We start from the raw sequence: 12,975 nt of genomic DNA, 5'->3' as shown, positions 1-12,975 counted from the left end.
AGAGGACGGATCCTAAGTGACACTGATGATAAAGTCCTTGTGTTGTGTGAGTGCAGAAAAAAGTTGTTGGCAGAGGGAATCCCAAAAGAAGTGCGCACAGACGCCAGCACAACCGGATGGCCACTTATCACAGCTTTTGACACACCTGCTTCTGAAGATGACTTCTACATGAAACTAAGAACTCTTCTACAAACAGAAAGAAAGACAGTTGATGATATACAGGCATTGTTCACAGAGCTTAAGCAACCAATGTCCTCTTCCACAGAGTCATTTATTCGTGCTGTCACTGATTTGTTAGATAAGACAAACAAACCTGCACCTGAGGGTTCAGGGTATCGTCGCCTGCCTGTTTTCTCTGGAATTCTTCCTACTCTGGCTGGAGAGGAACAATTCAACCACTGGCTAGAGCAAGCTTCCCTGATGGTTGAGGAAAGCGGTGGTCCTGATAAAGATAAAAGGAGAAGGATCATGGAAAGTTTGAAAGGTCCAGCTCTGGAACTGGTTAAAGCAATACGCCTTTTGGAGTGTTTAGAGGCCCTCGAAAGTGCTTTTGGTGTATCTGAGTCTTGTGATGACCTGTATTTCTCCTTCAGACTGTTACAGCAGCAACCTGGTGAAAAGTTATCAGACTTTCTGAGAAGACTTGAGCGCGCCCTGACCAAAGTTGTGCAGCGAGGTGGCCTATCAGCCAGAGACATGGACAGAGCAAGATGGGAACAGTTACTCAAAGGCGCAGTCAATGCTGACTTAATGCTGTTGCTACTCCAAGAAAAAGAACAGAAAAGCCAACCTTCCAACTTTTCTTGATCTACTAAAAGAGATACGGAAAGAAGAAGAATACGAAACTTCCAAAGTAAAGTTGAGTCAGTCAGTCCACACTGTCCATGCCAAAGTTCAAGCTGAAAACAAACAGTCAAAGATTTAAAACTTAAGAGCTGAAATTAAAGAAGTTAAGTCAATGTTTGCGGCTCTCGCCACTCAAACTCACTCTGAAGTGGAAAGTCCAGAAAAGCATTCATCGCCAGCTGAAAGTGCAACCAGTGTGGATCCTGAAGTACAGGCTTTAAGGAAACAAGTTAAACATCTTCAGCAAAAGGTGAACGTCAAAGTTTCGGTCAAACCACAGTAATGGCAGTAAACTCACCTGTGAAATCCTCAAGTGAAGTAGAAGAACGTTTCTGTTACCGCTGCAGTGAAAATGGTCACTTGGCAGGAAAATGTAACAGACCAGAAAACCAAACAAAAGTTATACAAAGACTTCTTCAAGCACTCAAGAGAGCCAAGGCAAACATTCCGCAGCCCAATGCTGAAAAGTTATCACAAGACCCCGCCTGCACGGTGAGGAAAAGTGCTGCTGAAACCCAACTGTTGTCCGGCATACCTGAAGGTTTAATTGGCCCACTCTCGATTGAGCCATTAGAAGTCAATGGACAATGGTGCTATTGGATAGTGGCTCTCGAGTGAGCATCATCTTTGAGTCTTGGTACCGAAAGTACCTGTCAACTACTTCCATTTACCCAGTAGCCAAACTTGACATCTGGGGCCTAAGTGACTCAAGCTACCCCTACCTCAGCTATGTAGTTGTAGACATGGAATTTCCAAAGCAAGTGACTGGTGCACCCACAACTATGTCTGTTTTGGCCCTGATCTGTCCAGACCCGCCAGGTCCTGATCAGACACCAGTCATCATTGGAACTAATGCCAAAGCCAGCCTATCAAAGAGGTTGTCCAAACTATGCATAGACACACCAGGGGTCCGTTTCATGAAGCAGGTTCAACAAACTCTGAGTATGTATGTTAACTCTGAGTTGACAAACCCTGAGATGAAAAACTCAGAGTTTCCTGTTTCAACAAAGCGGATTCGCATTAGTTTTGTCGACTCTGAATATGTTAACTCTGAGTACGTTGAGGCAAGCTCGTGCACCGCGACCATAAAAAAGCCATCATCAACGGAGCCCGGAGGAGAAAGAAAGCGCTCAACATATTTTTCACCACTGGAGCTGGAAATTTTGATGGAGGCGTACGGTGAATATCAGTAAATATTCCGGAAAAAAAGTAACACGGCAGCAGCGGCAAAAGAAGAGAAGAAAAGTGAGAAGAAAATCACTGCTCGAGTCAATGCGTAATTTTTGTGTTTAATCACTCATAAAATATTGCATGTAAAAAATGGTATTGACCCTCTGTTCATGTAGGTGCAACCACGGAGGTGAAAAACGGGTGAAATATAAAAATATAATTCAGTCAGGTGAGGCGGAAACATACCATGCCTGGTTGTATCTCACTTTGCTAACGTTTGACATGTCAAACTATTTAAATGTATTTAAATGATTTAATTCTGTACAATGCTTTCATCCCCGCATGATGTTCTCTGTAATGTTTCATTAATTAATGTGGTGAAGTTAACATCTGACTCCTGTCTAGCCAACAGAAAGAGGGCAGAGGCCCCTAAAACGGGTGGAGGATCCGCACCACCACCTCTAACAGAGGCAGAGGAGATGGCCCTTAGCCAAACTACTGGAAGGCCAGTGGCTGAGGGAATCCCAGGGGGCAGCTCATCTGAGCCAGTCATCCCCCAGGACACAAGTGTCTTCATATATGTAAGAAGTCCACACCTCTATAACATTTTTTGTGAAGCCTCTTTTAGAGACAGGACATTTGTTCTTTGTTTTCTGGGAGGTTTTCTGGGAGGTGGATGGGGTCCTCCTCATGGTCTTCTGTTTGTAGGGCAGGGTGTTGCTCTCCTCTAATAGTTGCAATATTATGGAGAATAACATATGCCACACTTATGTCACAGGCTCTCTCAGGGGTTACTCTGAGATGGCGTAAGCACTGGAAACAGGCTTTCAACAGGCCTACAGTCATCTCTACCCTGGCTCTTGTCCTGCAGTGTGCCACATTGAAGTGCTGCTGGGGACCTGGTTGAGGGTCTGGGTAAGGGGTTATGAGAGTCGGTTGGCAGGGGTAACTCCTGTCACCCAGAAGGAGGCCTTCAATCTCTCCTGCAAGTAAAGTCACATTTATTTAGTCCTGATATTTTTCACAGACTAATTAGACAAAGATCTTTACAGTGACAAACAGCCACCAGTGCAGTGTTTCAGGCCACTTGCCACAGTATATTCTGTTGCTCAGAGTAGACCATTGATATATATACAGGAGTCATGCACAGACTCAGGCCACTTGGCTTCCACATTTGTGATGATGTGAGCTGCATCACAAATGATTTTAACAGTACAGAAAATGAGACAGGTTAGTTGAAATCTGTGGGAGGACTTCATATTCACATAATATTCATTTTCTGAAGGAGCAGTGATAGGAATGTGAGTGCCATCAATGCAGCCAATCACATTTGGAAATCCTAAAAGACATTCAAATTTTTGCTCCCAGAGGTCTCAGAAACATGTTAACAGAAAAATTATTATTCATTTGAAATTATTTACCCGCAGTCCCATTTGATGGCTCTCACAGGCTTGTGGCCAGGAAAAACAAGACAAACTGAGAGAAACCGTTTCAGAGCGAGGCTCACCTTTCTGACAGCTCTGCAAACAGGTGCTTTACTTATGTGCTCTGCATCTCCAGTGTTGTATAAAACACTCCCATTTGCAGAAACGTAGAGCAACGCAAAGTATCTGCTCAGTGGTGAGTGCATGGCCACGGTGGGTGATGTGAGCGATAAGAGGACGGATGAGGTTGTGAATGTATTGCAGTGACTGTAACGAAAAACGCTCATATAAAAAGTGGGAACAGGATGAAAAATTACCCAGACGTGCTCGGAAAATCCTCGCCCGACACAATCACATTTCTCTGTGAATCAGTATTGCTTCTTCGTCTACAGGCTCCTCCAGAAACAGACGCTCGATTTTCGTAAACTTAGCAGGTTCGACGGAGACTCAGTGAATAAGGAAACGGTTCAGGCTTATGTTCTGTAAAGGGGAGGAGTCAGAGACAAACTCAGGGTTTCTGGGATAAAACCTGCTCCCGACCAGGTTATGTTCACAGACTAAGTTACCGCGGTAACAGACTCTGAGTATGAGTTACCTCGCTTTATGAAACGGGCTTAACTTACTCCTGAACTCAGGGTTAACTTACCTCGCTTCTTGAAACGCTTAACTCAGGGTTTCGCTGATTTCAGGCTTAACATACTCCGAGTTTCCACATAACCTGCTTCATGAAGCGGGCCTCAGGTGTTTCTGCACATTCTGCTCTGTTGTTAGTCGTCTTTGTGTTGCTGATGTAGTCACCTCAATGCCTCGCCATGAGTCCAAGTCTGAAACCTTTGACACAAGCCAGATCAACTTTGGGGAGTCGCCTATCCCTGAAACCTGGAAGGCCAGGCTGTGTCAAAAACTAGCAGAAAGATCATCTGTTTTCTCCTTCGATGAGCTGGATGTGGGACAGGTTACGCATGTCTGATCCGAAGCCATTCCGTGAACGCTCTCGACGCATTGCCCCTGCAGACGTGGATGATGTGAGTCGCCACATTCAAAAACTGCTAGCTGCAGGCATTATCAAGGAGTCCAGGAGTCCTTATGCGTCTCAGATTGTGATAGCAAGAAAAAAAAGTGTTGGTGTATTTGGATGATTTAATTGTGTTTGGACGGACATTGGAAGAACACGAAGAAAGGTTGTTGAAGGTCCTTGACCGCCTTCAGGAAGTTGGGCTGAAGATCTCGCTGGATAAGTGTCAGTTCTGCCAGACCAAGGTTCAATATGTGGGTCACATAGTCTCCGCAGATGGCATTTCGACTGATCAAACAAAGATTGAGGCCGTTACCAACTGGCCTAGACCCCACAACCTGAAGACCCTCAGATCCTTTCTCGGGTTCTGTGGGTACTATCGACGTTTTATCAAGACTCGTCGATTGTACGCCCACTCACAGACCTTACCAAAGGTTATCCTCCCAAACAAAAGGGGAAGAGCCCCACCAAGGCACAAAAGAGTACCTACCTTGATGAGAAAGAGCCATTTGGATCAAGATGGGACGAGTCCTGCACGGAGGCATTTGAAAAGATCAAGCACTGTGATCAATGCCCCAGTGTTGGCTTTTGCCGATCCAAAAAAGCCATATGTGTTGCATGTGGACGCAAGCCTAAGTGGAATAGGAACTGTCCTCTACCAAGACTATTCAGAAGGGCTAAGGCCAGTAGCATTTGCAAGTCGCAAACTGAGCCCATCCGAAAAAAATTACCCTATCCACCAGTTGGAGTTTCTTTGTCTCAAGTGGGCAATAGTGGAAAAATTTAATGACTATTTATATGGAGCAAGGTTTACTGTCTGTACTGACAATAACCCGTTAACATACGTCCTCACCACGGCAAAGCTTAATGCCACAGGACACCGGTGGCTGTCGGATCTCTTGGTGTACGATTTCGACGTCATCTACCGACCTGGGCGAAATAACATTGGTGCTGATCTGTTGTCGAGGATGGAGATCGGAGAAGATCCGGAATGGCAGAGTATCTCGCATTCCGGTAAGTCAATCTGTCAGTGTGTTGGTGCCCGAGATTCTCCCAAAGAATCACCTACGTACGCAGAGCAACTAGGAGCCCCTTCGGAATGTATTCCTGAGGTGTATGCATATCCAATACGCATGCAGTTGAATTCACTTAATCAAATGTCAAGACAAGAGCTTGTAACGGCTCAAAGCCAGGATGCAGTGATCCAGGCAGTTCTGCAGGCAATGAAGTCTGGTGAATGGCCTGAGGATGTGAAATCAAACCCTGACATGTTGGCCATGAAAAGGGAAGTGGGAAAGTTAGTCATGAAAGATGGACTGTTACATCGTGTGAGTACTAACCACACCGGAATGCAGATCAACCAACTGGTATTGCCTGCTCAGTTTCGGACAGCTGTACTTAAGTCCCTACATGATGATCTTGGTCATCTCGGAGTGGAAAGGACCACAGATATGCTCAGGAGCAGATTCTTTTGGCCCAAATTGCCCACACACGTGGAACAATATATAAAAAACTGTGGAGAGTGTGTGCTACGGAAGACTCTGAGTCAAATAGCAGCCCCGCTGAATCAGATTGTGAGTACAGGTCCGGTGGATCTTGTGTGCATAGACTTTTTGTCCATGGAACCTGACGCTAAGGGAATTAGCAATGTATTAGTGGTAACCGACCACTTCACACGCTATGCCCAGGCCTTTCCTACTAAGAAGCAAACTGCTCTCACTGTTGCTAAGATCCTAGTGGAGAAGTATTTCTTTCACTACGGTTTACCTTTGTGTATTCACTCAGATCAAGGTAGAGACTTTGAGTCCAAGCTTATAAAAGAGCTACTGCAGATTCTGGGGATACGCAAGTCTCGTACTACACCCTATCACCCTCAGGGCGACCCTCAGCCCGAGCGGTTTAATCGTACCTTACTGTCAATGCTGGGTACGCTAAGCCAAGAGAAAAAGAAACAATGGAGTCAGCTAGCCCCAGCCTAGTTAAGCGAGCATGAACTGATGAAGCCTCTTGGATGAGAGGTGAAACGTCTTCAAAGACAAATAACTAAGTCCAGTTGCGTTCGATTGAATTTCCTTGAGATAACCATGACCTGGGTGAATGAGAATATTCACAGGCTTAATGGAGTCAGCATGTCACACATCTGGTGCATGCTTATAACAGTACCAAATGTGACTCTACTGGATATTCCCCGTACTTTCTAATGTTTGGGCGAGAAGCAAAGCTCCCTGTTGACTTGTCCTTTGGCACAAGTCCTGACAACAATGGAGAAGCAATGCACTCAGCCTATGTCACCAAGCTGAAGCATGACCTTCAAAGTGCATACAAAATGGCAGCTGAAGTGTCAACCAAGACACATATGAAAAACAAGAAGGTCTATGACAAGAGGGTAAGATATCAGAACCTTGAACCAGGAGACAAAGTCCTAGTGAAGAATCTTGGGTTGAAGGGAAAAGACAAGCTTGAGAATCGTTGGTGTGAAATTCCCTATGTCATTCTACGACAACTGCCAAATCTTCCTGTGTACGAGATGAAACCATTAAATGGCAATGGCAGAGTAAGAACACTTCACCAAGACAATCTTTTGCCAATTGGAGATCTTGTGAGGATCCCTGTGCAAAATGAAGATGGAGAAGTGCAGAGAAAGCCACATACCAAAAACAGTGTGCAAAGACGACAAAGTCATTACTATCACTCGGCCCAAATGGAAAGTGAACTGTCATCCGAGTACTCAGACTTTGAGTATATTCAACCTCGAAGATTCTACAGAACTTACCTGGAATAAGTGCTGCGACAAAGACAAGACACGAGTCGTAACACACGTGGACAACCAGATGAAGAAGACAATGTTCAAGAAGAACACCCACCAGATGATGTCCCTCAATCAGATTCAGATCCAGAACCTAACTCAAAGATGTCAGACAGAGTCCTCAGAACATACCACTGATGCAGACACATAGACCAAGACGAACAGTTAAACCTGTCGTCAGACTCACTTATGATCAGCCAGGTAGATCAAAAGATCAACCTCTTACCATTGTACATAGAGGTATTACCATTCATATTGGTAAAAGTTAATTGCACTCCACACATAGTCACGTTAGTCAGATGAGGACATCAGACGTTTAGAATGGGGAGGGTGTAACCTGGATAGAAATGTACATATACTAAGAAAAGAGTGATACAAGTTCATAATATAAGGTACAGTTAAAAAGGATTAAAAGCATAAATAAGTTATAAGTTACATAAACACAGTTAAAAATATATTTCATTTAGTAAGTAATGTGTTTGAAAACAGTTAAAAGCTGTACAATGTATATTGCAGTCGATGTATTTTATTTTGTTTTATTTTGGAAATCTACCGGAAGTGCAATGTGTGTGTGTTACTGTTTCTGGACTGTCTTTGTATTAGCTTGACTCATGTTGACCCAGATGATGTGATGAGACTTGCTGTTGAGCTTGACCTAGAGAAGGAAGTGAGCAGATGAGAGGAGAAGAGAACGTGTCTAGTTGCAGATGGTAGAAACTAATGTCAGGACTGTTTACTCGAGAGTCCGATCTAGAGAGTTTTATACTTTTTGAAGTGTACACGGACAGTTGTCAGCCCGAAAACGGACTGGCAGCTACAGCTACTAAGTATTCTGATGCGAAGTATTGCTGTTAGCTTCAGTCATTAGCATGCGCTGGCTAAGCGTATCTTTGGACTTTAATTAAGCTAACCCAGCTTGATAAAAAAAAGACTTTCTCTTGTGTTCGGCGTGAAGCATGAGAGGTTGCGAGGAGAGGAGCTGTACATCTCAACAAAGAAGGTACACTTTTATATTCTTTTATTTGGCTCGTAGAGTGAAACAGCCATTTGGTTTTAGGCCTCACCGCTCCCAAGCATTGCTCAGGCCTGCAACATAAGACTAATATTTACGGTAGAGCTCTTGTGTTGTCTGTGTGTGCGAGTGGTTGGTGACTGTGGCCACTTGAATGTTGATTATTATTTCAATTATTTGAAATGATAGACAATTGCATTTGTGAACAATTGAATTTATTAATACAGTAAATTTATTGTTCTTTCGTTTAAACAGGTCTGATCATTTCCAATTATTTTGAGTGTTTAAAATGTTTACTGGTGTTTAAAAAAAGTGTAAAGAGTGATATTTGGAGTTTAGACAGTGAGTATTTGATTTCTATAAATTTAGTTCACTGTAGTTCATGAGTTAGAAAGAACTCAGGGGCCCTTACCTTATTTCATTGGGTTTAAGTGGGCTACAATTCTCAACATTAATTTTAGGAAGTTGTGTAATTATTTTAGCTTGTTCCCATTTCCTATAATGGAGATCAATTTATGGACCTCAGTATTTCTAAAACCCTGACCACCTCAAAATACTCAATTGCATGTTTCTGCTTAATTTAGTCAGTGTGACCCTGGTTTGATCATTTTAACCATGACACTGTATTGTACTTCATAAACAAACCTGTGACAACAGTGATTTGTTAAAAACCACTTAGAATAGTTGGAATGAAGCGACTGAGAGGATGATGTGTATGTGTGTATTTTCAGCAAGAACAGAATTAAGCTCCCTGCTTTAAATAACAGCATATTTAACCAATTTTAACCCAAACACCTCATTTATATGTCACTCATCCATGCACACCTCCATCTGTTAAACCGTAGCACATAATACTGTAGTTTTAGACAATGCATTCCTCAGGGCATCAAAATAACTGCATGTATTTATGATCACCTGATTACTTAGGGATCGTATCAAATGATCAATGTGGGAAGTCAGGATTGGAGGAGGATTATGTATATTTTCTTTTTGTTGAAGAGAGGGTAGTCTGACTTTTTTGGGAGAGCAGGGTAGGATGCAGTACTCTACACAGCACTGGACTGCTCCCTCCGCACCGCATGTCACTTTAACCTGTTATGTGCCATTAGTTTTATATTTATATTTACTGACTTTTATCTGAAATAGTTTATTTTGCATGTCCTTAGCTTTTTATATTTTTTATCTTTACATTTTTTAACTTTACTTCTACTACACAATTTCAATCCTCTGTATGTGCTGCACATATGGCAGAATTCACAATAAAGTTGGCTTCGACTTGACTTTGACTTTGTTTGCAGCTTGAGCACAGGAGCCATGTGGACTAGCATGAATGACATCTCAATTTAAAAAAATGATCCATGCTCCCAGAAAAGATTAAAATTATCAATAAAAGCTGTGTAAGGAGCATCCTGACTGCTGCCACATATCGAGAACGAGCAGCCTTGTTCTTCCTTTTGAACTGAGGAACTGGTTGTAGGGTGCGTAGTGAACTGTACACAGCCAGGTCATGAGGAGAGGGGATGTTGTTGAGACCAATGGTTAACAGGACAGACGAACAGCTTGGAAACAGTTGTGGAGAATGGATGCAGACAAGGGCCGTGAGGCTCTGGAGAGGATAGGGGAATGTGGTCATAGGGGAAAGAGAAACAACTATGGCACTGGTCTAGTCTGACCAACTACTCAAAGCCCATTACAGCAGAAGGTATTAAATAGCCAGGAAAAGTATGACAGTTTCTGACCAACAAACAAAACACAGATACATGCTCAATGTCAGTGAGATGACCTCTCTGTAAGGTCAGTGGTGCACCACTGTCATGAAAGGTGATTCAATAAACTAAAATTTATTATTATAAGAAGTGACATTATGTAAAAAATTGACATAACATGTTATCAGGAGGAGCATGGTGGTTCAGTGGTTAGCACTGTCGCCTCAAAGCAAAAGGGTTCCAGGTTCAAATCCTGGTCTGAGCCCTTCTGTGTGGAGTTTGTATGTTCGTTGCATGTTCCTGTGCCTACATGGGTTTTCTCCGGGTACTCCAGCTTTCTCCCACAATCCCAAAAACAGCCACATTGGGTTAACTGGCTACTCTACATGTCAAGTCAAGTCAAGTCAACTTTATTTGTATAGCCCATTTTTACAAGCAGTTTGTCTCAAAGGGCTTAACATAACATCAGCAACATCCTCTGCCCTTCGACCCTCACATCGACTAAGGAAAAACTCCCAGAAAAACCTTTAACAGGAAAAAATGGAAGAAACCTCAGGGTGAGCAACAGAGGAGGGATCCCTCACCCAGGACGGGCAGACGTGCAATGGATGTTGTACAGGCAGGAAATCAATTAACAACATGAGAAATGACATTACTGAAAAGATAAGCAAAACAAAATCTCAACTGTTTAGTTTCACTTTTTGCTACCACCTCAATATGATTTTAACATTTCACAAGTTATAAGAAAATTATAATAATGAAAATTATAATGAACTGCTGTAACATTCATGTATTCTTTTTTTATGTGATGTTGAGAATCACTATCATATCAGTTCGATTTCGGCCCGTAGGGAGAACCACCCCGCCCATAGTCGGTACATAGAGGAATGACAGGCAGATGTCAACAATACACATTGGGTTGGTCATAGAGCCGGCTACAGTTCAACTTGAAGATCTGGATGGAGAGATACCTGCAGAAAGATACAGAGAGAGAGAGAGAGAGAGAGAGAGGGAGGGAGGGAGAGACACAAGACTACGAGGAGCACTGGACACACAGTTAGTGACATAAAATAATGAACTGCATGTTAATCTGACGAGGGGAGAGGATAGAAGAGGAGAAGGAGGAGGGGAAACTGCTTGGTGGATCATGTTTGTGTCCCCCGGCAGCGTAGGCCTATAGCAGCTTAGCTATGATAGAGATTTAAAGATTAACAGTTAGTCAGACCTATTCTACCTGTGGCTATATATCATGAGGTGAGTGAAACTATGCCTACCAGCCCTACACACTTTATTTGGTGCTAACTATATGCTTTACTAAACAGAAAGGTTTTAAGTTTAGTCTTAAAAGTGGAGGTGGTGTCTGCCTGTCGAACCCAGATTGGCAACTGGTTCCACAGCAGGGGTGCCTGATAGCTAAAGGCTCGTCCTCCCGTTCTACTTTTATAAATTCTGGGAACTGTAAGTAAACCTGCACTCTGTGATCTGAGTGATCTATTGGGAGTATATGGGACTATTAGATCCTGCAGGTATGATGGGGCTAGTCCATTTAGGGCCTTATATGTAAGTAGGAGAATTTTAAAGTCTATTCTGAATTTTACCGGAAGCCAGTGAAGAGAAGCTAAGATGGGGGAGATATGATCCCTTTTACTGATTCCTGTTAAAACTCTAGCTGCTGCATTTTGGATCAGCTGCAGGTTATTAATAGAATAATTTGGACATCCTGACAATAGTGAGTTGCAGTAGTCCAGCCTAGAAGTAACAAAAGCATGAACAAGTTTTTCAGCATCACTCTGAGAGAGGACGCTCCTAATCTTAGCGATATTACGGAGGTGAAAGAAGGCGGTCTTAGAGGTCTGTTTAATGTGATGAATAAATGACACGTCTTGATCAAAGATAACGCCGAGGTTCCTTGCAGTCGTACTGGAGGCCAAAGTAATGCCGTCCAGAGAGAGAATATTATCAGCTATTCTATTTCTAAGGTGTTTGGGGCCAAAAACAATGACCTCAGTTTTGTCTGAGTTTAATAATAAAAAATTGGAGGTCATCCAGTCCTTTATGTCCTTAAGACATGCCTGGAGTCTGGCTAACGGCTCTGTTTCTTCAGGCTTTAAGGATAAGTACAGCTGAGTGTCATCAGCATAACAATGAAAGTTTATGTCATGTTTCTGAATAATATTTCCTAGAGGGAGCATGTATAAAGTGAACAGGATCGGCCCAAGCACTGAACCTTGTGGAACACCGAGGCTAACCCTTATATATGAAGAGGAAACATTATTAACTTGAGCAAAGTGAAATCTATCTGTTAAATATGATTTGAACCAGCATAGCGCAGTCCCTGTGATCCTAGTCTCATGTTCTAATCTGTGTAATAAAATGCTGTGATCTACAGTGTCGAAAGCAGCACTGAGATCTAGCAAAACAAGTATGGAGACAAGCCCCCGGTCTGATGCCATGAGGAGGTCATTTGTGACTTTAACCAGTGCTGTTTCTGTGCTGTGATGGGCTCTAAAACCAGACTGAAACATCTCAAAGAGACTGTACCTGTGTAGGTGATCAATCAACTGATTTGCAACCACTCTTTCGAGTATTTTAGATAGGAACGGGAGGTTGGATATCGGCCTATAGTTTGCTAAGATGTCTGGGTCAAGTGAAGGTTTTTTAAGTAAAGGTCTAATAACAGCGGTTTTAAACGCCTGTGGTACATAACCTGTTGTTAAGGATAAGTTTATCTGATCTAAGAGGGAAACGCTAATCAAGGGAAAGACGTCCTTGAGGAGCTTAGTTGGGATGGGGTCTAAGAGACATGTAGTTGGGTTAGATTTGTTAATGCTGGAGGCACATTGCCCCTAGGTATGAGTGTGTGGTTGTCTGTCTTTGTGTCAGCCCTGTGATTGACTGGCAACCAGTCCAAGGTGTACCCCGCTTCTCACCCATAGTCAGCTGGGATAGAGCCCCCCCGCAACCCTGACGGATAAGCAGAATAGAGCATGGATAGA

Source organism: Scatophagus argus, chromosome 7 (assembly GCF_020382885.2).
Source record: "Scatophagus argus isolate fScaArg1 chromosome 7, fScaArg1.pri, whole genome shotgun sequence".
Classification (NCBI taxonomy): domain Eukaryota; kingdom Metazoa; phylum Chordata; class Actinopteri; family Scatophagidae; genus Scatophagus; species Scatophagus argus.
Note: the sequence above shows the minus strand (reverse complement) of the source record.